This window comes from Aethalodelphis obliquidens, unplaced genomic scaffold (assembly GCF_003676395.1).
Source record: "Aethalodelphis obliquidens isolate GAN/ISIS:26980383/991018 unplaced genomic scaffold, ASM367639v1 scaffold24, whole genome shotgun sequence".
Taxonomy (NCBI): Eukaryota; Metazoa; Chordata; class Mammalia; order Artiodactyla; family Delphinidae; genus Aethalodelphis; species Aethalodelphis obliquidens.
In genome coordinates this window covers 12,237,343-12,251,692 of record NW_020837968.1, presented here as the reverse complement: position 1 = coordinate 12,251,692, position 14,350 = coordinate 12,237,343, and the positions used below count along the sequence as shown (strand labels likewise).

Sequence of the window (14,350 nt, the reverse complement as noted above, 5' to 3'; positions counted from 1 at the left end):
AAAAAAAAAAAAAAAAAAAAAAAAAAATCACTTTGGGGAACTTGGACGTATATATGTCTTAGGCTCCATACACAGGGATTTTACTAAGAAGGGAGAAAGCTTTTTCTCAAAAGATGGTCTTGTGCTAAAAAAACCCCCAAATTTCTTCCTCCTTTAAATTTCTAAAATGCTATAATTCTTCAGAAGGACACTAGACCCTCGATACTGTGTAAAAGCATAAAACTTTGTCATAGAGAGACCTGGTTTCACGTCTTGGTTCATTTGCCTACTAGCTGTGTAAATTTGGACACATGTGATGCATTCTTTCCAAGCAACTCCCTGCAGCATCCCTGTTCTTCATCTGGAAGGTGGGGATAAAAATACCAATTCCGTACGAGGTTTTATAAAGGATGAAAGGAAACAATCCATATAAATTCCTTATCATGGGCCTTATATATAATAAGAGCTCAATAAATGGTAGCAATTATCACTGTCACTGACAATTTGTTTTTAGTGTTCCTGTTGGTGACATACTACTTGAATAGTTTTGGCTGAGTATGACACCTCCTTTTCCTATGATTTTGCAGATTTGAAATTGATAAGAAAAGCAAGATGATTTATTATGTATGTAATATAACTTATTGCCTTGTGCCTGAAACTTCATTGAAGTAGAGCTCTCTGTACGTAATTGGAAGGTAGCTAACAACACACAAGAAAATAATGATGGTAAAGATAATTCTTGTTATTGACTGAGCTCCCACTATGTTCCAAGGACTATTCCAGGTATTTTATGTACAACACTCTATTAGAAATATGTTCTTATTTTTAATTTACAGATGAAGAAACTGAAGCTTGAAGAGTTTGCTTGCCCATAACTGGCTTATAAGAAGAGCCAGTATTCTAAACTTCTGCTATCTGAGTCAGATATGGACTTGATAAATCTAAAGATAGGAATCCTATGTTAATTATTATTTTTGTCTCCTCGAGTTTTTATTGTGAGAATGAGAAAGTGAATGAAAAATAATGAAGATAATGGGGTAGAAAATGTTTAGGATATGAGCAACAAGATTTCTAACCTATTATTAAATTTAAAAACACACACACAAAAAAACCTTTCCAAGCAAAATTGGTGGTCTTCAGAAGAAACAGGTGGAATAATTTGAAACTGTTCAATTTTGAAATTGCCATCCCTAAGAGATTTTTTTATCCTTTACTCTCAAATAGGCATACTTTTCTAAGGGCTTGCTTATTCTTTTTTTTTTAATTTCAAATTTTTGATAAATTTTATTGGAGAAAAAAATCAGATGAGGAAATAGAAAGTAACTGGGCGATAGACGGTGGGGCGCGAAGGCTACTTTAATTGTGTGGCCAGGGAAAGCTTTTCTGAGTTGATGACATTGAGGCTGAGAAAGACAGAGTCATGGAAATACCCAGGGAAAAGGCTGGGGGCAGGGGAGTAGCAAACGCTAAGACAGCCAGGAGGCCTGTCTGACAGGGCTTGCTTATTCTTTCAGCTTATTGGTCAGCATTACTAATGTCTTAATGGAGAAGTTTGGGCAGTTTAGGAAATGACACGATAAAGGGGGTTATGGTGGTGAGGAAGAGATTGTAATTTTTCGTAATTTTCTACTTGTCTTCTTTCTCCAGGCTTTTAGGTGAGTCATTAGCTTTGTCCAAGGAGACGACTGCTGTTTGTAACCCTACTTTTTTTTTTTAATGCTTTTTTTTATTCATATATATATATATATATATATATATATATATATATTTTTTTTTTTTTTAAACTAGACCTTTGGTTTTTTTTCTTTCTTTCTTTTTTTGGCCATGCAGCATGTAGGATCTTAATTCCCCAACCAGAGATCGAACCCATGCCCCCTGTATTGGGAGCATGGAGTCTTAACCACTGGACCGCCAGGGAAGTCCCTGTAACCCTACTTTGTCAATGAACTTACCTTCAGCTGAAAAACTGGGCAGCATTTTCCTTCCTTAATACAGCTGTAGGGTCTCCCTGTTTCTCTTGCCTCTGGCTGTTTCTTTTGCTATACCCTCACCTAATAAGATTTATTTGAGTTGAATATTCATATCACTCTTGCCTAAACCAACTTTCTTCCCTCCTTTTTGCTTTCCTGCTGTGGAGACGTTCTATTCATGCCAGTTTTATGATTTGGGGGAGGAGTTTTTCTTTTTAAGTCTCTTTTACCCTCTGAAGGTCTCCAGAGGGTAGAGCAAAGACTGCTGATACTGGCCGTGTATCTCAGTTGGAGTGAAAAGCTAAGGATGGGGGGCAAAGGGGAGATATTCTACTTGTCTGTGATTTCACAGGACCCATTTCTGTACTTTGCTGAACAGGAAGGAAGCCTCCCAATGCTATCAGATCAACAGATACACATTTTTTTTTTGTTTTTTTCCAGACCAGATGCTCACTGGAGGGGAGTGATATGCTGACCAAAGACATCCCCAAACATGAAGCTGTCCTGCTGGGATTGTCCTGCCAGTGGTCGTTTTCCTTCCTGCCATCTCAAATACTCCCAACCCCAAAGCAAAGAGCCCCTCTGCACAAAGGTTGAGATTGCATCCCAGCTGTGGCCATAACAGGGACATCGATCCTCATCTGTTCCCCACCACTGAATTCTCCACTGCAGGTTAGAAACAAGCAATGCAGCCTCCGCTACCAGCGACACCGGCGGGACCTGGCTTTTAGAAGTAAGATTGAATGGCTATTAGAAGAGGTGACGGCTATAACCTAACACTGTACAGAGAGACCAAGGTAATGAAGTAACACAGGTTTGTAGAATGTGGAGACCTGGAAGGCTCTTTAGACATCATTCTGGCCAACCCCTTTGCTTTACAGGTGAAGAAAACCAGGACCAAAGAGGTTAATTGACTCATCCAAGGTCATAGTGTGAATTATTGTCCTTTGGTTGTTCAGGTCACCCTTAAACAAACATTTTTTTCCCAAGGTTTCTAAGAGTTCAGAGTTCGTAGTCCATCAGCTTTAATAGTTTAAATGCTTCCCTTTAGAACTCATTCATCGGCGGTGAATCATGGGAACCTATCATGAACATGCCCCACATGTTATAGGTGATTAAAAAAGGGGAAAGAGGTTTCTGCACCTAATGTCTTACAATTGAATTGGAGACTTAAGAAATATAAATAGCAAGAGGAAAAATGAAATTCTTATGTATGTAAAAAACAAGAGAAATACTTGATGTATGCGTGTAAATGCTGTGCATAAAGAGAACTCTATGGCGTAGGTGTCCTATGCTTTATCTTAAAGAAACTAAAGCCCATGTGTCTGTATTAATATTTAGAGAGCCATTAATTTACTATTGGGATTATAAAGTAAAAGTGATCAACAACAATTTATATTTTGTGTTCCATAATGTCCACGTATAAAGTTTCCTGGGCACTTCAGCAGCCACCAACATCACTGAAAATATGTTTATGGCCCACGAAAAAATTCCATTTGAACCTTGGCGCTTTGAAACATAGCTTCCTCTCTTCATCCTTATTGCCTCATTTCTAGTATAAAGTGGTCAGATTAGATGATCTTTAAGGTTCTTACACATTTCCACTTTCCTTGATTAGTGAGTGACTAAAAACAAAAGGCAGAATAGTCCAGATGTTCTAGTAGGTTTACATTTGCATCTGAGAAAAGTCTTGAAGTACCTCAATAGGTTTAAATTATTTTTTGAGTGGTGAAATATCACTGAAAATTTTCTATGAAATTCTCCCAGCAAAATAACTGGTTTTAGAGCTCTGCCCTGTTGATCTTGTAGTTCCAGGACAGATTTGGGATAATGATCGTGATTTCCACTGGGTAGAACAATATTTTAGGATCAGAACAATCAAACTCAAATTATACAGGTACAACAGTTTAACAAACGTGACACATATTTTATAATTCATATGAAACTGATGAGTCCCTTTGGTCTACCCATCAAAACAATTGTCAGAGGTAAATAGGCACTCATTTTCCATGTGAATTTTTCCATGTTGCTGCTGGTAAACCGTTTCTAAGGATATAATAGCAATAGCTGCCCCTGAAAGCCTCGAGCCCCAAATGATCATTTAAATGGTTCTTGTGAATGGCACAACTCTTGTTTATGGGTGCCAGGTCCCAGTGTTTCAGATACATAGAAACAGCCTTTGCCAATGCAGCTTTAGCCAGTAAGAATAGCTAATATTGATACTTACTGAGTGCTAACTATGACTATACTGAAAGTTTTGCATATATTATCTTATTTAATACTCCCAGTAATCTGAAGACGCAGGTACTGTTATTATCCCCATTACACAGATAAAGAAACTGAATATTAGAAGGTTAAATAGTTTGCCTAAAATACATCTAGAAAACAGTAAAGCTGAGATCTGAAGCCAGATGTACTGACCTCACGGACAATACACTAATCACTATACAGTATTACCACGTGGCTTGCAATAGTCTAGAAGACAAATGATTTTTAAGTTGCTCTGATAAATACCCTTTATGTAGAAAATGATGGGTGTGCAGACTGAGTAGTGTGTATGATGGTGGTGGAGGTTAGAGGTGCGGGGACCATTAATTTTTATTGACTTTAGTTAATTGCAGTTAATTCGAATCTTTCAACGATTTTGGCCAACTGCACGTTGTGCCTGTCTGGGTCTGCAGTATCACTGACAGCAGAGATGTGGGTACCAGGCTAAGCAGGCATCCTTCCTCCAGAACCTTCACTGGCAGACATGAGCATGCATCATCCATCCCGGGTCTGAACAGCAAGTTCAGAAGCCATCTCATTATTTAAATTTCTGATCTGCAGTGTTGTATGAAATACCGTGAAGAACCCCGTGCTTTAGGATCTGTGGAATAGCCACACGTTTTCCAGCCTAAATCTAAAGCAATGGTGCTGATAATTTATATGAACGCATCTCCCCTTTCTCCATGTGGTTAAAGATAATGAAATAGAGAACCGCGCTCTCTGAGAATGTGACAGGCCAATTTACGATTCTAATTCTCCGTTTGGTCTTCTAAAATATACTATTTTAGCAGCTTTCTGCCTTTAACAGGTATTTCTTGAAAGCAATTCCTACTTGCATGACTGTTCCGTAAATGTTTGGCTTGAAAGAAAAGGAAATGTGTCCTTCAAACAAGTGTGTTTCTTTCAGGGCTACTTCTGTACGTGAATTTCTCCGTGGTGACTACCCAGTGTTTTCTGTTATCATCTTCTCAGCGTTCAATTCATTACCCCTGTTCATTATTCAATTTGTTGGGCTTTGAGCACCTGAATAATTGAAAGCTATGCAAGTATTATAAATTATAGTGTCCACGTTCATAATCCCCATTTTAGAGTTTATAGCTTCACTGTAAAAATTCACTGTGTTGGAACCTTACATACAAGGTCTTATACTGAAAACAAATTAATTTATAAATACATTTTTTTCTTCCCTAAACTCAATATTTAACAAATCTTACATTTTTCCAGTTACGATTTTTAGGGCTTTGACTGCCACAGCAAGCCCAATGAAAAAGAATGTTTTACATGTTCACTCATTCATTTTTGTAACAAATATTTACGGAGTGACTATACCTTTGACAGTGTGAGGCTGGGGCTAGGTCAGCCTATTCTCTTTGAGAAGAATGAGAGAGAAAGCAGGCTTTGCAGCCCTTTAAGTTATGGCCTCCACCTCCTGATGGCACTCAAAAATCAAAACAAACCAAAAAAACCTAAACCAAATCCTCAGCAGCCCTTCCCCTGTAGTCTCTGCCCCTGGGTCCTTCCTGGTCCACCTAGGGCACTGAGGGCTGGAAGATTCTGTAGCCTCCCTGAGGCAGGTAGCCCAGTTCTTTGCTCTGCAAATAAATATGGGAATAAAGTTTTTCAATGAGAGTAAGAAGGAAAGAAGAGAAGATGGGTGAAGTTTAAGAGACTGATGACCCAGCTAGTAAGTGCCTGAGCTGGAAGGCAGGCTGCAGACTCAAGTCTTGTGGATGCAAATCTAGTGTGGTGGGTTTTGTCTGTTTGTTTTTTGCGGTACGCGGGCCTCTCACTGTTGTGGCCTCTCCCGCCGCGGAGCGCAGGCCCCGGACGCGCAGGCTCAGCGGCCATGGCTCACGGACCCAGCCGCTCCGCGGCATGTGGGATCTTCCCGGACCGGGGCACAAACCCGTGTCCCCTGCATCGGCAGGCGGACTCTCAACCACTGCGCCACCAGGGAAGCCCTAGTGTGGTTTTTAATTTCATCAGCACTGCCTCCGCATCGCTAGATTGGTTGATTGATTGGCTTTACCATAATAAAAATAGCTTTACTGGGGTTTTCTTCTCCATAATTATACCAGCAATCCCCACCCTTCTCTTTGTAAAAGCTGAAACAATGGATTAAGGTAGAAAGTTGAAGGTGAAAATCACCTGGAAACAAATTTGATTGGCATTAGTTCAACAAGTATTTCTGAAGCACATATTATGTACCACTTGGGCCTTGGTAAATTGGGATAACTATTACAGATGTGGTTCCTGCCCTTAGTTAACATAAAATTGGTGAAAGATACAAAAAATAGGCAAGAAAGCAAATGAATGTATATTATTTTTCTGATGGCTAAGAGCAGAGAATCATGATGGCAAATCAACAGGGAAGGTACTACTTATGTCAAGCTATTAGAAATGATCTCTCCTGGGAAGTGGTATTGTAGAGTATGGCCTTCCAAACTGTATTCTATGGCTCTGTTTATGCATTTTTATTTTTGACAAAAACAAGATCATATATGCATATTGTTTTGCAGCTTGCCTTTTCAATATAACTGTGTTAATCTTCCATGTAAATAAGTATAGACTGAGTGTATTATATTGTATGAATTATATCATAATTTAAGAAAATCAATCCTCTATTGATGAATATTAATTTTTTTTTTTTTGCTTTCATATGCATTGCAAGGATGGACTTCCTTTAAAATATCCCTTGGGGCGTATTTACCATTATTTCTTAACATAAATATATAGGAACAGAATTTCTGAGTCAGAGAGTATACACACTAAAAGTTTTGATACATGTTGTCAAAATACTATATGAAAACTTGTACCAATGTATACTCCCTGGAGCATCATGCTCAAATAGGAGACAGAAGAGAAGAATGATTTGAGAGGGCAGCTTTGGAGTTAGATTGCCTGGGTACAAGTCTCAGGTCCTGCACATGTGAACTGTGTCTGACTTTCGACAAGTTGTGACACCTACCCAATATCTCAGTTTTCTCATCTAGAGTGTGGGCATAATAACTTATGGGATTGTTGTGAAGATTAAATGAGATAACTCATGTTCATCATTTAACAAAGTACATGGCACATAATAAACGCTCAATAAAAATATGAGGTATTACCATTATTTACCCTGTGCACTTGTGAGTACTGGCTATTATCATTTTTATAAATTTTTAACATTTTAATTATGAAAATTATAATTATACCATGCTTATGGTAAAGAATGTCTCCAACCACAAGGAAGGATATTGACATAATCACTCCTCCTCCAACTGTTATTCCACTTCCCAGAGATAACCACTTAAAACTTTTTAAATTGCCACTATGACTGAGTTAAATGCCTACATCTGACAGTCACAAATGTCGATTTTAGACGAAATCTCCAGATAGACCACTATCAAAGAAGAGGATTTCACTCCTCTCCTACGTCTACCTGATTTTTGTCAGTTTATTTTCCAGTTCTTCGATTTCCCAGTTCATCTAAAAATAGTATTTCAAATGGAGTGTAACGTTTACACTTCTGTATTCATATTTGCCTCCATAAAATCCACTAAGTTCGATAAACCTGTTACTGCAGTGGAGCATCTAGCAATTGTAGTCTATAGTCTATAGTCTGGTTTGGTGGGACAGTCCTGGTTTACATTTTTTGTTCCAGTATAGTTTTTAACAGTGCCCGTGTTTGCTTTTAAAACTATGTTACTTGGATGATAACTTAGGTGTTCGCCCAATTTATAGTAAGAATTTGAGCAGCCTTTTGAGCTTGCTGGCAGAAGGAGGTGTCTGATGGCTTCCTGGCCACTGTGTCATTATATTTTACTGAGTGGCTAAAGAGAGTATGTTGCCTTTGCTTTTTAAAGTTTCATATCTATTCTTGTGGGCTCTGGTCCCTTTGCCATGTTTGATTTAAATGGTGCCCCTCATGTCAACATATCATTTCTATTCAGGGCACTGTTTTCCTTAACAATTTTGAGATGGCAAAGAGAAAAAGAATCTAATTAGGATATTTATCCCACGGTAGATTAACTACTACCTTGTCAATGTTATTTTCTTATTCCTTTAAAAACTATTTCAGATTTACAGAAAGGTGAAGAGAATGATAACAATTAAAAAATCTCATGTTCTCAACATCCAGCTTAAAAAGTAAAACATTACCAATACATTTGGCTTCCCCAGTGTTCCGTGTTCCTGTGTACTCTTCTTGACTGCAATATCCTTTTCTTACCCCAAGGCGACCACTCCACTGAACGTAACGTTTCTCATTTCCATGCATTTAAAAACATAATTTCAATGTGTAGTGTATAATAAAATAGACAGTATTGCTTTCATGCTTTAAAACTTTATATAAATGATGTACAATTTAGTTTTTTTTTTTTTTTCCCCTCAACATCCTATTTGGGAGAGTCTCCTTGGTAACCTGTATAGGGATAGTTGATACTTTTTCACTAGTCTACAATATTGCCTCCTATGAATATACCACTACTTACCCATTCTGCTTTCCTTTGTTCTTACAAACTGTGTTCTGCAGCTTGTCATTGAATATTCTTGACCAAAAGTGTAAAAAACAGATTGCCATCCAAGTGGTTGTAACCATTCATATTCCCACCAGCAGTGAAGAAAAGATTTAAGACCATTGTAAAACTATTTATCTAACTCAGGAAATCAGGCAACCAACTAAATATTATACATCTATTGTAAATAAGGTGCTTGTCCTAGACGTTGAAGATGGATACAAAGATATACAAGAGAGTCTGAGTAGAATATATATGCACAGTGAAATTCTTTGCAGACAAATGCCTACTACACGCCACGTACCGCCCTAGGCAGTAGGAATACCAAAGTGATCAGGAAGGTAAGATTTGGTCAGAAAGGTAAGAACAGAGGTGGAGAGGAATCAGACAACATCTCAGGGAGAAATGCTGCGAGTGACCTGGATATCCCCTTTATTCTCCTTCCTTCTGAACCTTCTGTACAGTGGGGGTTATATACCACATTGCTGAATTTTCCAATTTGCTAAGGAAGACAACTCAGAAATGAAAATATTTTGTAAATGTTAATAGACAGCTTGATGATGCAAAGATTTTATTATTGCTGGTAAATTCCAATACCTGAGGCAAAATATATACTTAAGTAAATAGGCTTTTCACAATTCTAAACACACTTGAGAAAATTACAGCTTTCTGTGTATAGACTTTGGTTTGCTCAAGAACAAGAATTGTTATAAGAAGATATAAAAGCTACTTATTTTTTATGGGACTTCTGCATAAATCTTATATCTCTAACATGATCTAGTGACATAAATTTTAGCAACTTGTTTCTGTTTCACCTGCTGTGGAACCAGTGCTGTCCTACAGCAATATCCAGGGGTGGAATTGAGCTATTTGCTGGTGTCATAAATAAGTAAGGATGTCATGGCTGTTTTCATTTGACTGAGCAGTAATGGAGTTAATTATACTATCTGTCTTTGTTTTTGATCTGTGTTTCCAAAGTCATCTAAGCTTTGGGGAGTTCTCCTATTTTAACTCTTCCCTTTTCTGATTGGATTTCATAGGCTTTGGGATTTCACAGCTATCGATTACTACTCCCTTTTAATTTCCACTTTTCATTCACAACTGTGCAGACTGTGTTTCATATGGACTCTTCTTCAAAGAAATAAGAGAACTGGCATTTTGTACTTGATATGTAACTTTTAATTTGAGCATTTTATACAAGTTATCTCTGGAGAAGGACGGATTTTCGCCTAATTTTGTAGTTGAGACAGACTCAAGAGAAATAAGTAACTTCTGAAGTGTGTACTAGCAAGCCAGCGAGATAGGAATGGATTTAGAATTTTCTTGAGTATTTTTGCTGAGATTAGGAATCATTGTTGAAATGAAAAAGGATTTCTATGAGTTTTTCTGCCAGGCTATTACTTATCAAGTTGAGAGAGACAAAGTAGATAAATACACACATACATACAAATATGTAAATAGTTGGAGACCTCAGATTAATTTTTCATCTTTATTGATATTATTTATCTTAACTACATAATCTGAAATACTTGGATTACTTAATCACTCTAGATACTTTAGCTTTAATTAATTATCCTTTTAATTTTTTGTTTATTTATATATTCTCTCATTTAATTGGCAACTAAGCTCCCAAAGAAGAAAACTGAGGGGAAAATTATATTCACATTTTATTCAATACATATAACAATACATATTAAAATATTTAAAAATAAGGAGATTTTTAATTTTTTGCTTTTACAAATTGCTGGACAGTTTAGATATCAGATACAGATAGCAGCACATGCTATTCTCAAATATATACATACACGCATGTATACATACATAATATACATTGAAATAATAAAATGACTTTCTAATTTTTTGGTTTAATTTTATTTAAACTGTGATCTTGCTTTTTAATAGATCTAACTCTTCTTTGATAATGTTCCCTTGGTAATGAACAGCTTCATACAATAGCTTTCTGATCCATCTTATAAGTTTGAATTTGTTTTCCAAATGATTTAAACAATCTCTAGCTGCTTATTTTTATTTAAATTAAAAGTAAAGAAATCCTGACATAAAATTATTTTATCTTGTCTTTTGTCTCCTGCACAAATGACTTTTACTATTAATCATGGTATTTCTATGATTGCCATCATTTTTTTTTTTTTTTCTTTTTTGGCCACGGGGCATACAGGATCTTAGTTCAATCCCTGACCAGAGATCAAACCCGTGCCTCCTGCAATGGAAGCATGCAGTCTTACCCACTGGACCACCAGGGAGGTCCCTTACCATCATTTTTATGAAGAACTTATGAGTCAGTTATTTTTAACATGAAAAGAAGTAGGTTAAATGCCAGAGAAATACACTAAAAATGGTGCTGAGAGTCATGGAGGGATTTTGTTGAAATGCAGGTGAGAAGTTGAGTAGGAGTCAACTATGAGGCATAAAAGGATGTTTTAAATTTTGGCCTGAGATTTTCCATAAGGAATTCATATAATTCTTCTTCTTGGCAGGAGTGTGGAGAGGTTGGGATAGGATTAGTTGTCAAGGATTTTCTACAGACCTGCAGAGGGTAAATTTTCTATCTCTGGGTATTGAGGTATGACCCCAACAGTATTCTTTTAGCTTTTAGGGTTTGGGTAGGAATTTTTGTTGGTGACTGTTAAGTTAACCCTGACCTCATCACACCTACCCAAGTACTGCTATGGCAAAATCACTTCGCAAACTGATAGGCAAGTAACTTGGGAGAGATTCAAAGAAAACCTTCTGATATTAAAAAAAGAAAAAGGTGGGAGGGCAGGTGAAATCTGCATTTTGTGCTGATTGAATGTCTTGATTTTAACGCAATCACAATTAAATTGGACTTGCTGTTCAAAAGTAAAGAAAAAAAATTCCACTGACCCTGACACCTCCAAAAGAGTAGAATTGAAAAGAAAAAACAAAGCAACACACTCAGGCCCTTTAGTGGCTGCTAAGTTTCAGTCTCAGCTTTCTCTGTGCCCTAATGTGGAGAAGAGGTGTGTGTCTCTTGTCTTTAACAATCATGGGATTCAACATAAGTCGCTGTGAAGTTTGACACATCTTTGGAATGTAGGAAAAAAATGTACAACCTAGAATCCCAGCTTGTTAATTTTCTGAGTTGTTTAGGAAGTAACTTACAAGGGAAATAGATTTTCTTCATGGGTTTTATGAATGCTACCAAAATTCCATACTTAAAAGTGAATGTAACTGAGCAACATGCTCTTCCTAAGGAAGGTCAAATGTTCTTCCCTTTGAAATCTTTCAGGCTCCCAAACCAGTTTGCATATTGAGTTTCCCAGAACTCTTTTCAACTACCTGGAGCGGTTGAGCATGAAGAACACCATTCTCAATGTCTTTAGCTACAAATTGGTAAGCAAATAGGTTCCAGAGGCCTGGTGAGGAGGGGTACTCCCCTTCCATCCAGTCTGTTTATTACTGAGGAAGTTCTGATCAAGTTTATGGTGTTAAAGACTCCAACATATCAACTCTATTGAAGAGCAGGACAAGCCATTGTAAATATGAACCATCAAAGCATTAGCCATTTCAATGAAATGAAGCAAATCAATTGTTGTCTAGAAAGGTGCCTTTCAGATCTCCTCTCTCAGGTTCTGAGTTGCTGTATCAAGTTCACATTAAAACAACTTGTGCTAATGGGATTTTAGCTCAGGATCTTGGAAGGTCAGTGACTTGGCCAATAAACCATGATTTCCTGAATCTGTAGCAAAACAATCACCTCACTGCTTTAAAACCATTGAAAACAATTCAGGGACATATTAGCATTAGGACAAAAATGAAATAGCTAAAATAATTGCAGTTACTTGGGTTGTGAATTTGCTTCTATCAATCAGCTGCCTTTTATTTAACATAAATAATTGTTTTCTTCCCCTAAATGTGTTACACTTTATTAAAATTGGTATATGTATCAGATGCATGTAGACAAAGAGGTATTATCTTTTGAAATCAAACATCTTTGGTTAATCTCTTGGAATTCTGTGTTCTGGAAAATAATTTCAGCTGCAAAGAGGATGCTGAAAGTAATTTCTGTATAAACCAGTAAGGTAGCCATTACTGTATCATAGTCTGATTATTTCTTTTAACACATTAATTGAGCGCCTTGTATGCAGCAAACACTGAACTACATATTCTCACATGCTCTCTTGTTGACTGTGAATATCATCAGCCTTTGTACACTGTGGGCTTCTAATGATCAGGGATCTTGTTTCATAAATCTTTGCTTATCCTTAGGACCTAGCAACGTGCCTGGGATATGGTCCTCAAAATCTTTCTGTTAGATAGACATAAATATACGTACTTAGCTTTAAAAAAATTAACTTCTGGCTGAGAATTTGAATTCAAAATATTTAACCCTTTGGAGAAAGCAAAAACAGTTACATTATGGAATTTTTTTCCCATGTGATCACACCAAAATTCTGTAGTGTTTTAGAAGTAAATGCTATGTTTAAATTGAGAATGGACTGAAATGAAGGGAGCGTGTTTTGCCAAAACATTCTATTTGTACTTAAAATATTATTCAGTATTAAAAATTAACCAGCATTTAGGTAGAAGGTTGGGATATTTATTTGAAGTGAGCTATATATTAACTAAAACTAGATCATGAGAAACAGAACACTTTACCCATAGTCGAAGAATTCATTCTCTTTAAATTGGTTAGATATTCGTTTGTGTACAATCTACCAATAAAGATAGGTATGTAGGTAAGTAGGTAGATAGATGTATAGAGAGATAGATGCATACGTACATACACAGACAAATAGAATTTTTTTTTCATTAGGAGCCAAACACTAGGCTAGCTACTGCAAAGCATAGGCTAGAATTTGAAGAAGACAAACTTTCTGCCACCAGTGCATTCACAATCTTCTTTATTTGGAAATGGACAGTAAACATAATTTTTTTTTTAAATTTATCGGCTGCACCACGTGGCATGTGGGATGTGGGATCTTAGTTCCCTGACCAGGGATGGAACCTGCACCCCCTGCATTGGAAGTGCAGAGTCTTAACCACTAGACCACTAGGGAAGTCCCTGTAAACATAATTTTAATACAAGTCAAGTAGATGACTTGTGCTTTTTTTTCTTTCCTCTTTTTTTTTTTTTTTTTTTTTTACAGTCCCGGTCTTTTATTTTCTTTACAGCCATCATGCTATGGATTCATAGGGAATGGGCTCCATCCAACAGTTCAGGCTCCTTTCCATTGGTTCTCACGAAGTGTGCTTCTCTGGGTGGAGCAGGCTGGAGCTTCAGCTGAACCCAGGTACCTTTCTCTTTGGCTTCCTTCTTTTTCTGATCATTTTCCTTCACACGTTTCGGGAATCTGTCTCAGCTCTTAGAGTGCTTAATATGCTCAGTCTGCACATTAGTCTTGGCAAGAATTTTGCCAGGTATGTTCGTGGTGAAATGGTGGTAAAGATGGGAAGCAGAAGAAGTGGAGGGATTTGAGAAGGTAGTTGTGAAAGAAAGAGGTTCAAGAAAGATTTCCAGATTTCTGAGATGGGCAATTAAGAGGAGATGGAGAGCTTCCCTGGTGGCGCAGTGGTTGAGAGTCCGCCTGCCGATGCAGGGGACATGGGTTCGTGCCCCGGTCCGGGAAGATCCCACATGCCGCGGAGCGGCTG

The 14,350-nt window shown here is 37.3% G+C and overlaps 1 long non-coding RNA gene across 1 annotated transcript in view; it reads left to right on the top strand.

Moving 5' to 3' along the window:
- LOC113628518 (uncharacterized) overlaps window positions 1–6,055 on the top strand; it is a 46,933-nt gene extending 40,878 nt beyond the window's left edge. The window contains exon 4 of the long non-coding RNA XR_003436131.1: window positions 2,391–6,055. This is a non-coding gene — a long non-coding RNA (uncharacterized LOC113628518). The remainder of the gene's footprint in view (window positions 1–2,390) is intronic.
- Window positions 6,056–14,350: the final 8,295 nt, after the last annotated feature.